The sequence below is a fragment of the Mauremys mutica genome, chromosome 1, assembly GCF_020497125.1.
Source record: "Mauremys mutica isolate MM-2020 ecotype Southern chromosome 1, ASM2049712v1, whole genome shotgun sequence".
NCBI classification, from domain to species: domain Eukaryota; kingdom Metazoa; phylum Chordata; order Testudines; family Geoemydidae; genus Mauremys; species Mauremys mutica.
The window spans coordinates 180534816-180557784 of NC_059072.1; the positions used below are offsets into that span (position 1 = coordinate 180534816).

The 22969-nt window shown below is 37.4% G+C and overlaps 1 protein-coding gene across 6 annotated transcripts in view; it reads right to left on the reverse strand.

The window, feature by feature from the left end:
* The window catches only part of CADM2 (cell adhesion molecule 2), a 996746-nt gene that overhangs the window by 494883 nt on the left and 478894 nt on the right, over window positions 1-22969 (reverse strand). The window contains exon 2 of one of the 6 annotated variants that reach the window (XM_045002084.1): window positions 15998-16041. The exons of the other annotated variants lie outside the window; for them this stretch is intronic. The gene's annotated coding sequence lies outside the window, so the exon portion shown is untranslated. The remainder of the gene's footprint in view (window positions 1-15997; window positions 16042-22969) is intronic. 6 annotated transcript variants of the gene reach the window in all.

The following is a 22969-nucleotide window of genomic DNA, read 5'->3' on the forward strand; positions in this document are numbered from 1 at the left end:
GTTCCCTTCAGACCCTGCTGCTGGTCCAGGGGAAGCAATGGACCAGGATAAACCTGATCTGGAGGAAGGACTGAGGCTACCGGGACTGCCAGCCGCCAAGTACCCGGAGGGACTGGAGGAGCCTGACGCAGAGGGGAAGCTGGAGCAGCCAGCAACAGAATACCCAGACGAGCTGGAAGGACCGGAGGGACTCGCTCAAGGGACTGGGTAGGAAGGAGCCCAGGGACAGAACTGCACAGTGCGCTGAGTCTATTTGGTCAGCGTATTGCACAGGGACCCCGCTGACCTGGTGGCGGGACCCTCACCCTGCCACTGTCAGGGCCCTGGGCTGGAACGCATTAGAGTTGGGTGGGCCTGCGTTCCCCTACCCTGGCCAACCCGCCTTGGGTAGCAGAATCCCGATAGCACTAGAGACCCTTGCCTGAGGGGCACGCTAGAGACTCTTGCTGACGTTCCTCTGCCTCTGGGGCATGCTAGAGATCCTTGCTGGTGCCCCTCCCTCTGATAATTCCCTAGGGACAGATGGCCTGACTTTGGCCAGCCAGAGAGGCAGTAGCTCCCCACTGACCCTAGCGGATCGGTGGGCCAACAGACCCTGGTCACATAAGGTCTTTAATTATACCAATGTTCTTCGTAGATTTGTATACAGATTTCAGAGTGGGGCCTATGGAGGGGGGTCCATCTTTTTACATAATGCCACCTCCTGTGGTCCAACTGTGGGATTGAGCATGACACTAATTAAAATGGCACTAAAGTCAATGGAAAAATTCCTATTGTGACAATGGTCTCGGAATCTGGTCCAGAGTCATCAATGGCCATTGGCTATTTTGGCGGTTCCAGCACACACAGTACATGAATTTATTTATCAAATAAAAATTATTTAGAATAAAATTTCTTCGCTAAAAATTACACAACTCCACTACCTCACCTAGCAGGTGCACTGTGCTGACCACTCCAAGTGCATCATGGGCAGTTGACTTCTCTCATGTTGCCAGAAATGGAAATGTGTTTCCTAGGTCACAATTGTTAAACTGCTGCAGCAACTCCATACACAAATCAGAAAACCACAGTGACAGTCTGCTGACCTGTGTTTAAGCAACAGATAATTCACTATGCTAAGCATTACTGGCCGAATCCAGACATCCTTACTACGTCAAAACTTCTTTTGAAGAAGGTAAAATGACTGCACTGGGAGCTTGGACATAATAAAGTAGCAGCAATATTCAGATATGTACGTTAAATAAGATATATGGAAATGTTTATGGTCTTATCCAAAGTTTAATTCTTTATTTTAATTAGAAACATAATGCATATTATTGTTTATCAAGAACTTCAATGTTTGTCTAATATACTGTTCCCTCTTTCTTGGCATTGGGGTTTATCTTTGTATTTCTGTCAAAAGATATAATGTGTATCCTCTCTGTCTTCTGTAATTTGCCATTGCCTATTGAAAGGAGAGTCACATTAACCTGCGTACGTATAAACAGAAATTATTTAACATCGTTATTTTTTTTCCCAAGAATTTCAAACTGATTTTCTTGTAAAACATAAATCTTACCTTGTCATTTTCCCATATTTTAATAAATTACACATTCTAAATACAGTACCTTCCTATGGAGATTATTTTAGCAGCATCTGCAATTTGCCTTACAAGAGAGTATTACAATTGCATATAAGTTCATATAGATGTAATGATATGGTCCCAGCTTACAATCACCTCACTAACAGTTTATAAAATAAATTACACAATTACACAAGGAATATCATCAGAGTAACCCGTGCACACAACATTTTCAAGGGTAGAAAGGGAAGAAGCTTTAATTTTGTATTGACCCAGTGTAAAGATCATTATACACAACAACATCATTTTAAATGCATAACTTTATCACATTACACACTTTCTATATGTCCAGCATAGTGACTAAGGAAGTGTCTTCAAATTAAATTACTACATTAGGCCAGATCCTCAGCCGGTATAAACCATTGCCATTAATGGAGCTATTCCAATTTACTCCATTTGAGAGTCTGGCCTGTTGCATCATTATTTCTGATTGTTATTAAAATATTGGCAAGGACCTAGCCTCGGCAACTTCTTCTAGGAATACTTGCTAATATATAAATTAGATAATTAATATGGTTTACTATTATTGTTTTAAACTGAATTAGCAAGTCTTGTAAAGGTAACACTGTCCTTTAATTAAATGTACTAATTAACTGAGCATTCCTCTCACAAAAGCTTTTCAGTGTTTCATGCAGGATCCCCAGGACAATATCTATACTAGCAGATTTTAGTGCATGTGATTTAGCAAATTAATAGTAATTGTTAATAAAATACATATTCTGTTTTTTTGCAGTACATTTTGCTTTTTTACCCAGTGAACTAAGACCATATTTCATATTGCAATCTCCTTCCAAATTTAGTGTGCATGAAGTGGCAACCTATATGTTATTGCCTTTAGAATTTCACCGTATTCGTTGCCTGTTCCTCCTACTGTTATATCTGAAAGTGAGACACTTTGCCAAAATGGATATTAAATAGATTAGATGCATGCTACACTGAAATAAGAACGTCCATACTGGATGAGACCAAAGATCCATCTAGCCTAGTATCCTGTCTTTGATAGTAACCAATGCCAGGTTAGAGGGAATGAACAGATCAGGTAATCATCAAGTGATCCACCCACCATTGCCCAGTCCCAACTTCTGGCAAACAGAGGATAGGGACACCATCCCTGCCCATCCTGGCTAATAGCCATTGATGGACCTATCCTCCATGAATTTATCTAGTTCTTTTTTGAACCTTGTTATAGTCTTGGCCTTCACATCATCCTCTGGCAAAGAGTTCCACAGGTTGACTGTGCGTTGTGTGAAGAAATATTTCCTTTTGTTTGTTTTAAACCTGCTGCTTATTCATTTCATTTGGTGAACCCTAGTTCTTGTGTTATGAGAAGGAGTACATAACAAACACTTTCTTATTTACATTCTCCACACCAGTAATAATTTTATAGATCTCTACCATATCCCCCCTTAGTCGTCTCTTTTCCAAGCTGAAAAGTCCCAATCTTATTAATCTCTCCTCATATGGAAGCTGTTCATACCCCTACTCATTTTTGTTGCCATTTTCTGTAGCAATGGTGTTTTTGGTTCACAGATCACTTGTTGTTATTATTCCTTGTATTCCATGTATACATATGCAAATAAACACACATAAGAAAGAAAAATTATGCTAAAGTGTATAGTGAAATAAAGGTTTTACACTAACATAAGTTTGGGATTGCCATGTTACTCAGAGGTGGGTATACAACATGGAGGTGATCCTAAACGAGGGCCTATACAATATTTATCTCTTTACTCAGGTTCAAGTATTCTGAACAGTTTCTAGTAAGGGTTGGAGTACATTAAGGGTCAGCACAAAGCCCCTTTTTGTTCACATTGGTGCTCAATGCACTTACAGAAAATATCCAGACAGTGGCACCCTGGTGCATGCTTTTTGCAGATATAGTGCTCAAGGGGGGAAGCAAAGAAAAAATGGAAGAAAATTTAGAGAGACGAAGGTGCATACTTGAAAGAAACAGCATGAAAATCAACATCAATAGAACAGAGTATATAGTCTGTACATATAGTCGATTACACCTTGCAGAAAGATTACGGGACTGTAAGTCTGGAAGGCCAGCTACTATCAAAGATATATAAGTACCTAGGTTCGACAGTACAGGATAATGGTGAACTCTGCGATGAACTTATAAGCATAACAGGAAAGGCATGGACTGAATGGAGAGAAGTGAGCAGAGCGATTTGCCATAGGGCAATGCCTATCACATTGAAAAAATAATATCTACAAGAAAATAATTAGGCCTTTGAATGGCTCTTATTTCTGGGAACTGAGAAAGAGACAGGAACAGATCATGAATATAGTGGGAATGAAAATGTTAAGATGGATGCTTAGAGTTACAAGAATAGACAATATTAACAACAAACAAGTGAGAGGAAGTGTGAAGCTGGTACCAATTATAAAAAAGCTGAGGGAATCGGGCTTAATTGGTTTGTCCATGTGACAAGAAGATCAGAAGAATATATAGGAAACAGGGTGTTAAACTTAGAAGTGGAGGGTGCGAGTGTGACAGAATGTACCCAGTGTCCACACCCTACACACAGTTGTAATAACTGTACAAAGTATGACTTGTGAGGTACCATCTGAAAACTCATAGTCTGCTGGTCAATATTGTCCTGATAAAATATGTGTGGCAACATTGTATGTGAAGTTATAAGATTTCCCTATATCATATTAGTAACACATGTTCCAAACCACAGCAGAAGTTGGCAACTATGTCTGACTCAAACAAAGGAATGTGTGCTCTGCTTAATTTGCATGTAAACAGAGTCATCAAATAGGAAAGGTCGACAAAGAAACCTCAAACAGGTGAGGAAAAACAGCAGGGAACATTCTCCTCCATGGACGTTTTGTCTCCAGAACGTCAGCTGGAAATGTTTTTTTTTCAAGATGGGGCTGGACACTATAAAAAAGAGGGACAAACACCCCAAGGCACGACTCCTCTCTCTGGGTCAGTTGATTCACTGCGCCAGAAGGGAAAAGGAAGCAGTAATTGAAGTGTAGAATGGGTCCTGACCTCAGACATTTGATTAGTAAGACTACTGAGAGCATGCGGTGAAAAAACCTTGCTTTCAATTTAACATATTTTGTTAAGTTAGGTACCAGTTGTGTTTTTTCTTAATTTTTCTTGTAACCTTTTCTGACTTTTATGTCTCATTACTTATACACACTTAAAATCTCACTTTGTGGTTAATAAAATTCTTTTATTGTTTTATCTAATCCAGTGTGTTTAAATTGAAGTGTCTGTGAAACTGTATTTGGGGTAACAAGGTGTGTGCATATTATTTCTGTTAAAGAAATATGGACTTTATATGAATTTATAGTATCTAGGAGAGGGCTGGGCAATATCAGACATATTTCTGGGGGGAAATCCAAGACGGGGAGTGTTTTGGGGTCACCCTGAAGTATAACCAAGGCTGGTAAGAGCCAAGGTGTGGCTGGCTGGCTGCAGGACATGCTCAGACATGGCTGGGACTTGGATGCTGGAGCCTGTTTGTGAGTAGTCCAGATGGAAGGCTACAGCAGCGAAGCATTGAAAGGGCACCCAGGGTTAGCGGGCAGGGACGAGACAACTACTCATTAGCGTGGATTGTCACAACGAGAAAGGTTGGAAGACCAAAAAGTAAATGGATGGACGTCATACAAAAGGATTTGATTAGATGCAGAGTTTTGGAGGAACTGCTTCGAGACAGACTGGAAAGGAGAAGAAGGGCTCAAAGAGCCAGACCCATACAGATGAGACTAAGGCTAGAAAAAGAAGAGGAGAATCAGGATCAAGTATTTGCTTATGACTTTTTCCTAGTAACACAAGCTTTTTAGAATAGTATAGAGCAGTGGTTCTCAAACTTTTTTTCTCACGGACCACTTGAAAATTGCTGAGGCTCTCGGCGGACAACTTGATCTTTCCAAATGTTGTTTGTACTGTTAGCTAACTATTGTAAAGCACTTTGGATAAAAGCGCTCTATATAAAAAAATTAATAATTAACTTTTGTTCTACAGATAAAAGCACACAACTCATATTTTAATATCAGTAGTCTTACTTTTCTAATGCGATGGATGTGCCCTCTCTCCCCTGCCATGACACCCTCTGAGCTGGGGCTGGGAAGGAGGGGGTCCTCTCCCCCATCCCAGCAACCACAGAGCTGAGGCTGGGAAGGAGGGGGATCTCGCCCCGGCAGTCTCAGCTCTGGAGCTAGGGAAAATCATTTATTTCTCTGCCGTCGCAGCCCTGCCTGTCCCAAATTCCTCCCACCCCATCTTCTCACCCCACTGCCTCCTCCCACCTATCTCCTATTCCCTCCAAGGCCACCACCTCACCTTACCTGTGCATCTTCTCCAGGGTCCAGGCACCTAATTAGTGGAACCAGGCCTGCGCGGCTCCACTAATTTGGAGGGTGGCCCTTCATTCTCCTGTGCATGGCCACCCAGGTGCACACCTTGGTGGGAATTATCTGTGGACCACCTGAATGGCGCTTGCGGACCACTGGTGGTCCACAGACCACAGTTTGAGAACCTCTGGTATAGAGGTTTTTTTAACACATTAATTCAGACATTTTTCCCTGTTTTTCCTAACTGACAGCTAGGTTTCCTTTGTATCATGAGTTCAAATGCATAGATGATGTCAGAAAAAAAAATACTTTAAAAAAAATCTTTCAAATGCATCTAAAATGGCCTTTCTGTAAATCAAAGCCCAATTCCTCTGATTCTCTGAGTCCCAGTTTCTCTAGCTAATAAAATGGAGACAATGGCAATTTCTCTATTAAATAAACTTTTGTAAAGCAGTATATATTGATATGAGCTGGGTTAAACCTTGTCAGGGGTTAGGTTAAACCTAAAAAACTGATGGGTCTAATAGGCCCTTCACTGAAGATAGCTATACGAGACAGTTAAGGGTCCCCACCTAAAACAAGGCTTAATGGAATCTGCCCAAAACTAGGACCAGGTGGGCAGAGGGTTCCACTGTGCTTTGTGTATATGCCCATATGTGTGGAAAAGACAAGCTGGAGCACAGACACAAGACAGACAGACACAGGTATACAATGCTTGTTCAGGCTATGATCCTGGAAGAAGCTAGGGAGAGGGCTTCTGGGACTGGTGCTGGCTAAAGAGGCTTGGGGATGTAAGCAAAGTAGTTATACTATTTTTGGCTCCTCCTGCATTTGAAGCAGCAGGAGTTAGTACCTTCCTTGTAAATAAACAAGATTACATCAAAGAAAATACCAGACTCTAGCAACAATCTTTACTCACAACTGGAACAACCTACAAGACTCCAAATTTTGATTTGCTAATTAGGTCAAAAAGGGATCAGAATATATTCAAAATATGATTAAAGACCAGTCAGTGGTAGAAATAAGTCTCTTCTGAACCCCAGATATGTGCTTAACTTTGGGGCCTCCTCCAACTTTTTCAACATTTCAAAGGATTTTTTTTTAACTGCATACTTTACTCTGAATAGCTTTCAGACTTTTTGCAAAATAATCAAAATTTTGTTTCTTTGAAATTATGTGAAATCCACTGGCCAAAAAAATTCCCATTTTGGGGGCAAAACAAACAAAAAAAATCACACAATATTGTATGTAACATTGTAAATGTTTTTTTCCTTAAATTCTGTGTATATTCATGTCTCCTTATTACAAAAACATACACACAAAAGCAAATCTGAGACAATGTTATACCAAATATTACCAACACAAATTACAGCAGAACTAAAAGGACAGAGGAAGATAAAGCTAAGGTTGTGTTAGGCGGACAACTGTTGAAACCAGGCACAAACAGTGAGGGTCTCAGAAATAAAAGTGAAATTTACATTTGTCAGCAGTTTCTAAAATAGGACATGTTAAGTGAGGATGCAGAGTCACATTAAGGGTAAAATCATGTTACAATGGCACATACTAACATGCTAGCCAATATATAACCATTATTCACAGGAGTTTATAAGTTGGCCATAAACATTATATGTGGATTGAAATTTAGGATAGCAGCAGCCACAGTTCGACTCCCTATCCCAGCATTTAGGCTCTGATTCAGGAAAGCTCTTGAGTCTGTGCCTAAATTATCCCTAATCAGAGAACTACTTAAGCCTGCATTTAGTTTTAAATACACACTTAAATTCCCACTTTCTTCAAGGTCTTAGACTTCAATAAGACTTCAGTTTGTGCTTAAGTGATTTCTTGAATCGGGGTGCTCTCCTGAAATGCAGGATATGTGAAGAATGCCTTGAATTTCACAACAGTAGAAAGCTCTGGTTTCTCTCAAGGTGGCCCTCACTTGAAAATCTTATACTCTTACCACTACAATGACTACTAATAACAATAATATAGTGGGGTTTATCTAAAATCTGAAATAAGAGGGAAAGAAATCAGTTCCTAGTCTGTAGAATGAAATGAGAGAATTGTGCAGGTGACAGACCAGTATCTTACGAGAGTGTAGACCTCCCAGATCTATCTGTGCCTTGTACAACACAGTTAAAGTGTGTCTTAGAGATTCTTAATCTGGGAGAATCAAATTAATTTGCAGGAACATCAGTAATAGTAAAACCATTCTGAGGCTATATAAATAATTATATATTGTCTAGAAACCCAAATATTGGAAAAGTAAAAGATGTTTTGCTGCACAAAAAATGCAATCACTTCATCTGAAGAACAGTCAAAACAGCTGCTGTTGACCTCTGTGGAAACCTGAAGCACACTACAGAAAGTTTTCTTCAAATTTTCACAGTCACCCAAATAGTACCAAAATATTTTGTGCCCAATTTCAATGACACTTTTTGCTGACATTAAAAACATTTGCACAAAACACTGCATGCTGGAACCCAAAAGAAAGCAAACACTGAGTGTTTTTAATTTCAAGTCAGTTGGTAACCAACACTGTGAGGGAACCTGCAAGCTCTTTTGAGTATGTGCATATGGCCCAATATGCTACATTGTGTTTTCATACACAAATGACTCTTCCATTTATTTATTGCCTTATTATATGTAGGCTCTCCCTTGTACACGTCTGTACCCCACAGTAATTACATAGATAATGCTTTATTAGCAAAGGATATATGCCAATCTATCCATAAAGCCAAAATGAATATGAAACCATGCATGCTAATTCATGAATGCTGGTGTATTCAGTCTCTCTTGAATCTCAAGAATGGTAAAAACACACACACAGAAAAAAAAAAAAAACCCAATAACTGGTATGAAAATTCTACCTGGAAACAGAAGGGAGTTGACTTTCATCTCAAGGGTTTCCATGGAGAAGCAAGGGGTGGGGAGAATGAGACAGTGATTAAATGCAAATAAACAACATTATTTATTTGGAAGATCTGGTTCTCTTTGCCAATGCTGCCCTACTGCTCGGTGTCTGGGTCATCAAAGTTTACTCATGGCAAGGTACCTGGCAGGCAAGACAAAATCTTTTTGCCCCTTTTGCTGTTGAGAAACTTGGTGTGAGCAGTTTAGTCCTCCTTCAGTATTTTCCTTTTCTCTTTTCAATGTAGTTGCTGTATTTTTTTCTTTTAAGTCTCCAGTATTTTTAAGCTAGAGAAGGACTAAATTGTGTTCTGAAGTGCTTTTGTGTGTCTGTCTGTATGTGTGCCTTCTTTATCTTTTCCCCAAAGAGAGAGATGAAGCATATAATAAAGGAGAAATTTGTAGCAGTTACCATTCCAGTGACTCTTTAAAAGTGGGGGATATGACAAAAGGAGGATCTCTTATCCTGCTTTCTGCCAGAAACCATTGCAAATAAAAAATAATTATAATAAAAAAGCCACGCATCCTGCTAAGAAATCTGATTTTGCCCAGCCATCTACTGTTACAGGATTACCAAAGGTTTTCTTGAAGTCAATTTTATTAGCAAGTCTGCCAACAGGTGACAGATTTGATCACTTATTATTTAAATTTATTTTTATATTAGTTTTAATGTTAAAAAATGAGAAATAGCTCTGTGTGTATATTTAAAACAGTTTAATCATAGAACAAGAATACAGTCCATTGCAAACTAAGGAAGAGTTTTTTGGTAGGGTCTCTTATAATGGATAATCCTTGGGGGCGGGAGGAGGCAGGTTTTACAAAATCTTTCCATAGCAAAAAATGCTAGGATACCTGGGTTTCCTAAGTCCATAAATGAATATTATTATTATTAATTGTTCCTATTGCAGTAACATCTAAAACCCCCAAACGAGGATTAGAGCCCCACTGTGCTAGGCACTGTGAAAACACACAGCACTGAGATATTATGCCCCAAAGAGTTCATAATCGAGGATTTAGAAAATAAACCACAGGGTACCAAAATTCAGGAAAGCTATACAATTAAGTATAGCACTCAAACACATGCTTAGGTTTTGGCATGTGTTTAAGTCCCTTTAATGACCCTGGGCATGATTAAAATTATGAAAGTGCTTATGTGCTTTCTGGAATCAGGAGCTGAGCAAACAAACAGGGTGGTGGAAAGACCAGATAATAGATAGGTATGTTTTCTAAGTTATTAGTCACAATAGTCTTAGTAGTCACAAATAAGACAATACATTTCTCTCCTTTTGTTTCTAAATGCTAAATGTACAGACACATGGAAATGGTTTAAATAAAAACAAAATAGTTCTGGATTCCTAACAAACTTCAAGCATCTGTATTTCTGTGTGATTTGACACCTTTGATTCAAGAGTAGTGTTACAGATTAGAAGGGCCATAAATTTCACTGCCTTCAGGAAAAAAAAATGTAAAACTGAATTTTGAAGATTTCCCTGTATAATGTCAATAAAATTCTCATATTAAAAAATATAGCATCCCTACAGAGTGGGGTTGGGGGGTCATACAGAGAACTTCCGGTATTCTCTATACACTATTTGTGAGGTGCTCAGATAAGTCGTTAGGTGGTATAAGTGCTAAAGGATGAAATTTTCATAAGTAAAAATTTACTCTCTACTTCAGTGGGAGCAAAATTAGGCCAATACTAAGTGCAAGGTCTTCCTATAACCAATGCTTAATTTGTGCCAGGGCTTGCCAGGGTTGAGCCCCAGCACTTCTAGGCTTGGCAGTTCATCGCCTAGGTACCTCTGGGCTTGCTGCATCAGTTATGAATGTAAAACAAATTGCTTGAGCCCCGGCATCTCTTTCATTACTGGCTATAACTGTGTGTTTCCCTCTTAAACTTTACTTAACCAGAAATATTAAACAAAGTATATTTTTTATGACTAAGCGGAAGCAGTAGAATTTTTGAATAGTCAAATCAAGGAAAAAATGTGCTGATGAAAAGCAGAATGACTCAACTAAGTATCAGTTACTTGACTCAATTTCATTAGAATTTTTTTTAGTTTGAAACCTTGCAATCTAGAAAGTAACATTTGCATCTACTTACAAATGCATTAATAGTAGCTTAATTTTGTAAGATTTCTTGTTGAATAATCTGGTCTAATTACACTGGTATTTGATTGATATAAAACAGTTTTGATTTAGTTTTCTACTGGTCTTTTTAACTTATATTTCATGATCTGCAAAGGAATACATTTTTGCTTAATTATCATCATGTCAGTAGGGGCCTAATTTTGTTGGCTATTCTACTGAATAATTTGATAACTACAGAAAATAGATTTGATTTAGCTTATTTGTTTGTTTTTAGTATTACAACTTCATAGTCTGAGAATAATAGGTTCATATTCAATTATTATATGCTAGATTGTGAGATAACGATCTACTCAGAATAAGGGGCAGTGCATTGTGGTGTTGCTCTTTGAAGCAGCACAGGAAGGAAATGGTGAGTCATTCCTATACCACTCCAGAGAGTAAACTACGCTGAGTCTATTCATGGCAGAGCATACGCAACCTGACATGCTAGTGCAGCTACACCACCAGACACACTGGCTCTGGTCATTCAACACCCTTTACCTAACCACCTGTGTCCAGGGATAGGGGTTAGAATAGAGCAGGAGTCGGCAACCTTTCAGAAGTGGTGTGCCGAATCTTCATTTATTCACTCTAATTTAAGGTTTCATGTGCCAGTAATACATCGTAACGTTTTTAGAAGGTCTCTTTCTATAAGTCTATAATATATAACTAAACAATTGTTGTATGCAAAGTAAATAAGGTTTTTAAAATGTTTAAGAAGCTTCATTTAAAATTAAATTAAAATGTAGAGCCCCCTGGGCCGGTGGCCAGGACCTGGGCAATACGAGTGCCACTGAAAACCAGCTTGCGTGCTGCCTTCGGCACCCGTGCCATAGGTTGCCTACCCCTGGAATAGAGGCTCAACTCTCCTGTTTCCAATCACATGCTGCCATCCATGATGTGGGCAGCCAATTCAGAGAAAAAAGGACTGTGCCCTTTATCCCCTAGACTTTGGGCACTAGCCTAGACCTTGCTGCATTAGCCAAGCCACAATTCAGCTCTATATTATTAACTGGGGTCAATTTCAATCTTGCCGGATTTTCATACTAAATGCCATTTTGCATACATACAATAAAGGTGTGACACAGAGGAGTGCTGGCAAGTATTTTTTTTTCCCTTAAGTTAGTGACCTGGTATATAAGGGGTGTGTGTGTGTGTGTGTGTGTGTGTGTGTGTGTGTGTGTGTGTGTGTGTGTGTGTGTGTGTGTGTGTGTGTGAAAACAAAAAAAACCCAGCAACTTAGTCACCTGATATATACCCATAACATGATAGGTGCAATTATTTATTGACTTCAGACACTAAGTATTGAAGATGTGAAGAAGGGTCACAAATGACTGAACATTCATTTAGTTGTACTTACTGCTTGGACAAGATATTGAAAGTGTTTCTCCCTCCCTTCCCCACATTTTATTTTATTTATGGTAAATCTTGAAATGATGAATATTTAAAGAGAAAAAAAAACAAAAACAACCAACTACACTACAGGTATGTTACATTTTCAAGTGAAGCACATTAAAGACATTGTAAGTATTCATTACAGTACACTCTTATTATATGCTTTCATATTAGGTTTTCTGTGGAAGACACTCTTCATTCATGACACAGGACAGGCAGCACAAGGTGAATGAATGCGCTATTAACTATCTAACCTCAGCATTTATTGTAGGGTCCCATGCTTCATTTCAGCCCTGAGTCAGAAAGCCCTTAACCACATGTGTAGATTGAAGGAATTTTTGTTTCAGGGCAAAGTCAATTCTTTTGTCCCATTGCTTCTTTCTGGAATAGGGAGGCTGGGGTGGAAGAAGGACAATCCATTATGTTCTTATCATAAGAAACCATACCTGCATCCACTGTACATATGGAGACAAGAATCCAACTTACCTTTGTGTAACAGAAAGGGCAAAAAGACTGCTTATCTTGCTATTTCTATATGTGGAGAAGATGTGAAGCTCCAAGAGCACAGAGATTAAGTAATACAAACACTAAATTATAGCAGACATCATGAACACGATGTGAAATCCTATGAAAATTCTTTTGAAAGTATCCATCTAGCTATTTTGTTTTTTTTAGAAATTATTTTAAAACATAAATAGTGAAATATTAACTTATATAGAGCTTTATTGGTTTAAAATATAAATCACAATCTGCCTGCAAAATGAGTATGTGGAAATATCCTTAAAAGATGAACGTGGATGTAATAAATAAATAATAATACATATATTAATATGGAATAACATTGTCACATTACCATAGCAACACAGAGGATGCCTGATGCACAAACATTCTGTGCATATTTAAGATGTATTGTATTGCAAAACAAGAAATATTCTGTTTCTGATGTTCTTTGTAAATTGAATATTTTCTCACCCAAAAGTACAACTCTTCTCAGACCTCTGAAATTCTGGATGTTATTATTCTTATATTTATCTCATATCACCTCAATTGACCCATATAAAGTGTGAAACACTGATTCTCTTACAATTATGTTTGTTTTGATTGTTTGGTGGCATATAGCAATACGTGCAAGGAAAGTCAATTTAGTTGTAGATTTCATCTCTGGACATTTTTTCTCATTACAACTCTTTGCACAGTGTGACAGGTGTAAGATACCATGACGAATTTAGGAAACAGTATTGTGGCTCTGATAATGTATGTTGTTGTTTTCATGAATCCACCAGGAACAAAAAAGATGGCTAATTGGGGGGGGAGGGAAAAGTTACTCAATGGCCTACAGCTGGAAGAATTCTGTGTGTCAATTTGTAGAGTAACTGATTTAAAGAGCTTCCAACTGCCATCCTTATTAAAGTTACTGATGTTTTGCACAATTTACTGACATTAATTTGACTGCGCACATGCGCTTGCACATACGCGCACACACAGCTTCAGAAGTTGCATTGCAACTATTACAGGTTACATGCTTTGAGATTAAAATAAATGGCATATTACATTTAAAGTAAAAACGTGCTAGAAGTACATTGCAGAACAACAGATGTTGCTAAATCAAATAACCATCAGTCTTACATTGATTTAATATCATTGGCAGGAGGTTAACATTCAAAATGCACCTGGACTAGGAAAGCAAATCCAGAGCATAATTTTGTAGTTGAAAAAAATTGAGACTAATTTTACTTTGGTCAGGATCTTGAAACCCCTTTTAACTTCAACATAAACCTAAAATAAGTTATTTAGTAATATTTATCCTAGTGTTCTGCCTTTTTATAGGAAACTAATTGTATTTATTGTAGAGATATTTGTACATGGATGATTTTGTGTATCCTGAAATCCCATAATTTAGATTTTGGGAAATGTCATTGCATTTCATTTTCTAGACTTCCACTTCACGTGTCATTCCTTTTCTGAGAGGTCTTTATTTTAATGATAGGTAGCAACTAGAAAGACATAAATATTCTATACATGTTCTTGTTGTCTTACAAATGCTATGGCTTTTTCTTACTGAGAAAAAAAAATCAATATTTTTGAACCCTTAAGTATGTTTTCTTTTTTAAATCTGTATATTGATTTTAACTTAAGTTCCAGACACATTTACACATCTAGAGCTCAGAGATATGCTCCACTGTATTAAGGTCCAGGCCTGTCCATTCTGAACACAACAAAAGACATGTTTTTCAAAAATATATCTGACTAACACCAGCAAGAGGGAGGAAAAGAACCATATTAAAAAAAATACTCAACAAGTCATATATATCTTCAATATTTTATATATATAACATCAACCAATTAAAAAAAAACTGTTTTACCAAAAGTTTGTAACCCTCTTTAATAATACTGTTGTAATAAAACACTTTAATGTGGTGTCTAGGGACTGAGGAACAAATCTGTGGAATTTTTAGACCCTGTAGCTACTGAAGACCTGTATCGATGTATTTACTCTGGGGAACGACTACGGAGTGCAAGATTCTTCTGTTCATCAATCCATGCAACAGTGTTTACTTTCCAGTCTCTTTTTATAACTGCTTACTTCCAAATATAGAGAATTTGTCACAATATGTGCCAGAGAGGCAAAGAGAAGGAAAGTGTTCTTTAGAGGTTTCTTTAGGGGGAGAAAGGGAGATCCAAAAGACACATCCTTCAGTCACACTGCACTATTTACAATGAATGATAAAATGTTTTAATACAACTTTTCTTCTAAAGACTAGTATTTCTGTACTTTGTTTGTTTCAATAATTAATGCTACTTTTCTTTAATGAATTGATAGCGCCTTTGGCTATTTTCTGTTCAGATCCTCTGTAATGAGTGGTAAATTCATAGGCTAGGCAATTAATCTTTAGGGAAGAACAGAAACTAAATTTTTCCTGATCCAGCATTAAATCAGGGAAGAATTTGTCTTCTAACAGAAAAAGTGAATGAATTTGGTTCTTTGAAGCAAGCATTTTTTATTAGTATTAACAACAGAGGTTCTAGTTTTCAGTATGATATATTACATTCTATGCCGTGGCTCTTGTTTTTTCAGCAAAACGTTGGCCATAATCTATTGTTTACAAACTGCAGCATGGTATCCTCTGCTCTCTGCCAACAATGAGAATCCTCCCATAGCTTTAGTTTCACTGGTATTTTAATACTTAAACATCTACTTTGTTTATCTTTCATGTTTCATTTCATTACCTTTAACTAATTATCCAATTCAATACTCATTATCCGATACACTTCACCATTTTCAAAATTTTATACCTAATTTCTCAAATTGACTATAATGTTGCCTTCATTCACTCTTACTGCGGGGCCATGATTGAATAGTCAAGATTAAATGAATAGTCAAGATTAAACCAACATTTAAATTGTTTTAAATACTGCTACTAGAGGCTAACAACATTGTAGCATACAACTTCTCTCTGTTAGGTTTCTATATTTGAATGGCATTAGCATCTTTCCTTTTGAAACTCTATTGCTTAACTCATCATTGTTTGTACACAGGCAAGCCCAGTTGTCCCTCTCTCCACATACACATTTATAATGACAATACCATCTTGAGTACTTATATACCTGAAATTGCTTTACCTTGATGTAGTCTGATTATACTGAAGAATCTGTTATTTGCTTACCTGAAAACAGAGAAAAATAGCTTGTTAGTATCATAATTAAATATAGAATTATAAGAAATCACATATCTTGCAAATTAAAGCAGAAGGTAAAATATGCCCACAGAATACCATATAGTTTTAAGGTATATTTGTATGATAAAAAGATTAACATTGAGCAATGATTGATTTCAAACTTATATTAGAAAGTTTTAGAATTGTTATTCATATGTACGTCTTTTTATGAATGGAGCATATTACTGCACTAACCCAGTGAAAAATATTATTTTTTAAATTGCTATAAGCTTCAAAGCTAAACTGGAAGAACAAAAATGTGTATTTTTATGTGCTTGTGTTCGCGTTCAGTGCTTATCTCTTGAATAAGGATGCTGTTTTGAATTACTATACTTGTGCATATAAATCTGTTTAATTGGAGATTGTTCTAAACAATGCCATAAATATTCACACGCATGTTCCTCAGCAAGAGAAAACCCCACACAAACCTTCTTTCTATGTTCTGATTGGTTCCTGATAGCGATATTATAAAAATGCTTTTGTTCTGCTGCATTTCCACATTATTTCCAAACTCTGGAATCAACAAGCAGTGACACATTCCATACCTTTTTGTTACTGATACAGAGTGGCTGGAAATTCACATAATGTCTGAATGAGTACTAGCATACAAGCTCTGTTCATGCAAAGCATAAATCAGAACTATGTTTGAAATCAATGTATCATTTTTAATGGTATAAACTGTGTCAAGTGAAACTGCTTTAACAACTGCACTAAAGCATCAATACTTCCCTTCTAAAAGCCATTTCAAATATTCTTCAGAAGATAGCCTCCTGGGACAACTTGAGCCTTAATCCTGAGAAATGCTCCGTGTGTAAGCATGCGTGTGCAGAGCATCTCAGCTAGGATTCTATGATACATTCTACTTTTTACCGTGGTCTGCATTACATTATGAGAAAGATCAAATAGGGCATACCTAAAGTATGAATTATATTTGTACACCAACAAGACATGTCATGCTGGAGTCTACCTGGGAAGGACTTCAAAGATGCCATGATTTTCACAATCTCTGCAATGGCTTGTGCAGGATTTTGATCCGGGACCTTTCCCGCCCAAAGTGAGAATCATACCCCTAGATCAAGAAATCACACCATACCGCAGTCTGTGTACTTGTGGGAAGAGACCAACTCTCTGCTATTATTGTTATTTACTATTTATTTTATGGTAGTGCTGAAAGGGACCAATCAATATTATGGTTTTATTGTGCTAGGACCTGTATAAACATACAGGAAGAGAGAGCCACTGCCCTACAGAGTTTATAGTCTAAATCACGGGAGGGCAAACTATTGCCCATGGGCTGGATCTGGCCCATCAGGGCTTTGGATCTGGCCCACAGGATTGCCACCCCCGTGGCACCATGGGCCTCGAGCTGCTCCCAGAAGTGGCTGGCACCACATCCCTGCGGGCCCTGGGGGAGATGGTGAGAGGGGCAGAGGGCTCCATACATTGCCCTCCCCTGTAGGCACTTCCCCCTGCAGCTCCCATTGGCCTGTATGCACCACCTCCCTCAGCTCTGTGTGCTGCCCCAGCCTTACATGTATGGCCCTGCTGGCAATTTCCCCACACAGATGTGGCCCTTGGGCCAAAAAGTTTGCCCACCCCGGTCTAAACACATAAGCTATAGGGTGAGGGAAAGGAATAAACATACAAGTGGAAAACCTCACAGAAACTTTACTCCTGTTTTTCACATCTTCATATTGAACAGAATACTGGCTAGTTGCCATAGAGATGTGATTTGCAGGGTTGCCTCAGAGGACTAACATGTTTCTGTACAAAGTTCTACTACCTCTTCCACAGATCCAGGCCTGAGACTGCCTGCTTTGCATTGTTTGGACTTTTTGATTTTATGTTTTTTTTTTTAATAGTTAATGGATTCATAGATTATTAGGCCAGAAGGGATCATTGTGACTCGGTACTCTGACCTCCCACCTAACAAAGACCATAGAGCTTCTCTGAATTAATTCCTGTTTTAACTAGAGCGTATCTTTTTGAAAAACCTCCAATCTTGATTTAACAATTCCAAGTGATAGCAAATCCACCACAATCCTTGGTAAGTTGTTCCAATGGTTAATTACCCTCACTGTGAAAAATGCATGCCTTACCATTAGTCTGAATTTGTCTAGCTTCAACTTCCAGGCAATGGATCTTTTTATGCCTTTGTCTACCAGACTGAAGAGCCCATTATCAATTTTCTGTTCTCCATGTAGGTACTTATAGACTGATCAAGTCACCCCTTAACCTTGTCTTTGTTAAACTAAATGAATTGAGCTCCCTCAGTCTATCACTATAAGGCATGTTTTCTAATCCTTTAATCATTCTTGTGGCTTTTTGCTGAGCCCTCTCCAATTTATCAACACCCTTCTTTAATTGTCAACACCAGAACTGGGCACAATATCGCAGCAGGATTGCACGAGTGCCAAAAACAGAGGTATTATAACCTCCCTACTCCTATTTGATATACCCCTCCTGTTTACTCCCTAAGGATCACATTAGCCTTTTTAGCAACTGTCAGACTGGAAGCTCATACGTAGCTGATTAGCCACCCTCTTCCAAGTCTTTTTCAGAGTCACTGCTTCCCATGATAGTGTGGCCCACATTCTTTGGGGCACACTTGTTCCTAGACGCATGACTTTACATTTGGCTGCATTAAAATGCATTTTGCTTGCTTGTGTCCCATCACTTGTCAATGCAGATCACTCTGTAGCAGTGACTTGTCTTCTTCATTATTTGCCACTGCTTCAATCTTTGTCTCATTTGCAAACTTTATCACTAATGATCTTATGATAAAAATGTTAAGTAGCAATCCCTGTGGGACCCCTCTCAATGATGATTCTTTATTTACAATTACATTTTAAGACCTTTAGCCAGTTTTTAATCCATTGAATGCGTGCCATGGTAATGTTGTATCTTCTAGCTTTTTAATCAAAATGTCATGTAGTATCAAGTCCAAAGCCTAAAAGCAGTTTACAAAATGTACAGGAACATATTCAACATTTTTTTTCTTTAAAAACCTTCATAGTAAGAAGTAAGTTGTTATATGGACAGGACCAGGGTGTCCAGAATATGAGTAAGTCAGTTAGACAATCTATGGGAAACTCTGCCTGCTACTCCTTCAAATATTTCTGTTCCTAATACTAAAACGATACAGACAACTACTTTTGCATGGCAAATTCAAATGACTTTCCTTTGTTCCACTGTGATGCAGCCCATGGAGTAGAACACACAGGTCTAAGATGGATCTACTATCCAAATAGATGTATCGGATGTACTTCAGTGCTAATTCAATCATTCATGTTTCATACCTTCAACAACATACTTTGGCACTGAGTAAAATGTATTAGTACTGTTAATCAGATAAAAATATTCATCCTAATATCTAGGTGGGGAAAAATAATTAAAACAAATGCTAACATCAATAAAACCAAAATCACACTTTTTTTTTTCTTTTTCAATGACTACTGCTTAGCACTACCACTTTAAATCACAGGTTGCTCTAAACTGCTTCTCTTTCTTTCTCGAACAGCCTCCCTACTGAAGCTCATAAGTATCCAATCAAATTATAATCCAAGTTTAACAGTTTCCTCCTTTGTTGTGGATTATAATGCACTTTTATTATTATATTACTTTAAATCTGATCCAGGTTTGAGAGCAAGGAGCCAATGTTTCACAGCCCAGTCTCAGTAGTATACATTGCATAGATGTCAGACTTGCTCACATCACTGGTCTGGTCAGACATGTTTGTGTCACATAAATTTTCTCTGTGCTTGACTTTGGATTGACATTGAGGTTTACAAGCTAAAGAACAGCTAAATTAAGCAGAACAAAAACAGGCAACTGACAGCTAAAGAAGTGCTAGATCCAAGTCTACCCATTCAATTAATTTGTAGTTTTATCCACTGTTCTGTTTAACTGCTTTATTGAAATTTCAGCAGAAGTTACATTCGAGTGAGCCAATATTACACACAATAACAAACAAAATAACTGAAATAAAGGCAAAGTAGATATTTTTGCAAAAAAACACAACTGTAAATAAAATCCCTTGTAAATACTCAACATTTCCATTCAACACGTGCACTTGGCCATCAAAAGATATCATTTTGCTCCTCTCAACTGTTTCTTCTTTATAATGAAGGTTCACTGAAAATATGCAAATATTTAGGAGAGAACCTGAAATAAAGTGGATATTTTTGGACAAAAAAAAAAACCTGAAGAAATAAACAAAATTCAAAACATTACATGTTTTTTCTGATATTTTGATCCGTTTTATTCTAACATTGTATCCCTTATTATTCCTTAAAATATAGTCTGACAAATACCTACTGATAATGGCAATGTGCAGCCTAAATTAACGTAGTCCACTGGCTCAAACAATGCTCAAATAGTGCAAACCACTGATTCAGCATTGTCCACCTGCTGTTTAGTGCCCAGTCATTTGGAACAACCCCCATCTGCTTTTCAACCAATTACTCTGTAAAGTTCGGACCCCAGAGACTCACTAACATAGGGCTGATGGTTATCAGAATCAGATAAATTGTTCATTTCTCATTTAGCAAGGCCAAGAGTCATATTTTCCATGTAATATGCATCATCTCTTGAAAAATATATTGAGGAAATGAGTATGTACTTGGTAGTATGTTTGAAAGATTATTTTAAAGCACACAAAATTTTTCTATCCTCTGGAAATATCACACAATGTTTAGCTTACAGGATATGTAAATTATCTGTAAATATCACACCTATTGTAAATATACATGTCTGAATAGAAATGTGGAAATATGTGCTTATCACTTAAGATGACTAAGTATACTAATAGCTAAAAGTGTTAGATGAAATATGTTGTGTAAGGTTCCAGAAACCATCAATGTGCATTTAACCATTAACAGACCCAACGAAAGGAAAATTATGGCAAAAATTTTCAAACACAGGTAATTAAAGTTAGGCTACTAAATACATGTTTAGGGACCTAAACAAGTGGCTCTATTTTCATAGATGTTGAGAACCACAGCTCCAATGAAACCAGGAACTGTAGGGTGCTTAGCAATTTTGAAGGTCCAGCCTAAATATTGATTAAGAAGCTTAATTTTAGATATCCATATTTGAAAATGTTGGTATTGATATGACCAAAAAAAAAATTTTAAGTCTGCAAAATTAAGTACACAAAAGTTAGGAAATTATAGAATTAAGGTTGTCCATATAATCTTAACTCTACAATTTGTGTGTATGCATTATGAGGCAGTCTTTATTACATTGTTTACACATTATTTACACAATCACCTATTTTTTCCCACAGGACCTGTGCCTCATCCAGTGCACAGTGAGTGAGGCTGCTGTTAAATAGTTTTTTCCCCTTTCGTTTACTGTGTAGTTTTGTGCTTTACTTACTGTATGCCATACACTGAATTAAGAATATTGTATTTCCCTTTGGGATTTTCATTAGTAAATTAGCTCATTATCACAGTATCTCAGTGTGTTAAAGACATTAATGCATTTATCTTCAGAGTAACACTATGAAGTAGAGAGTTATTTTTATTGCCATAGACAATGTAAATAAGAGACAGTAAACTGACTCAGAGATATTTAGAAATAAGTCAGCAGAAGTGTCCAATAATTTACGATGATCAACCTGAGACACTCTAGGGCCTGATTATTCAAAGGTGCTAAGCACCTGTAGCTCACACTGACTTCAACTAGAGTTGACATTACTAGAAAAATCAGGCCCTACGTGTCTTAAGTTGGGCATCCAGAAAATGAGGAACAGACAATTAGTGCAGCTGAATATTTTTGTTAAAGGTGACTTCACTAACTTCACACACGAAATCAAGAGCCAGAGAGAGAACATTGTTTTCCTGAGTCCAAATCCAATGCCTTAACATAAGACCATCCTTTCTCTCTCAATGGCCCCCTCCATCATTCACTACTGGAGCTGGTTGGGAATTTTTTTTATTAAATATATTTTTCCTCAGTGTACTGTATGACTGAAGTGTTGCAAAGCATATTTATCAATAAAATGAAATATTACTTTCCACAATTAAATTTTAAACACTGATAAAATAATGCTGCTTTTAGAAATGGACTTTCTAACAAATTGTGAATGCGGGGACACAGATGTAGAAATGGTCCTCTAAAGCTGAGATAAACAAAAAAACAATCTCTTTGCATACATGGTTGATTTTCAAATCATGCCTTGAACCAAAATAATGATGCATATCTTGAATGAATGAACTACCTCCTGAATAAGCATTACTGACTGGGAGACCATTGCAGATGACTATATCTGGTGAATTAGCGAATGAGCGGACAAAAATCACAATGCATGCACCACAAAAAATGCCCTGTTCATATATTTTGACAACTGCAGTTTTATTTTAATTATGAATAGCCAAAACTCATAGTACAATTGTCAATGTACTATACCACATTTTGTAAAAGTAACAAGGTCTGATCACATCAGACCTCAGTACACTGCTATTAAATGTTTGCTGAGATGTGGATTCCTTTTTTGTGCACAATTATAAGGAGGGCAGATCAGGGAACTGTGGTTTAGTGTGGATCTAGTATGCTGGCAAAACAGTCATATGTTGGCCCCTATAGATAGTCATTCCTTAGAAACAATTTATAAATGACAATAGTAATAATATTTTTCATACACAACTGTCTCCTGACATTTTATAGATATGGAAAATATGAATTATTTTACTAAACAATAGTTGAACATATTCTACAAATAATTATTCTACTTCCTACACTGAAGGAATAAGTTTTAAGTGCATTTTCCTCTGAGTGCTTGTATTGATTACAGGAGGAGCTGTGTGTGTATTATATTATCTATCGCTATGTCTTGTTGCTTATGTCACAAACAGGGCCGGCTCTAGACCCCAGC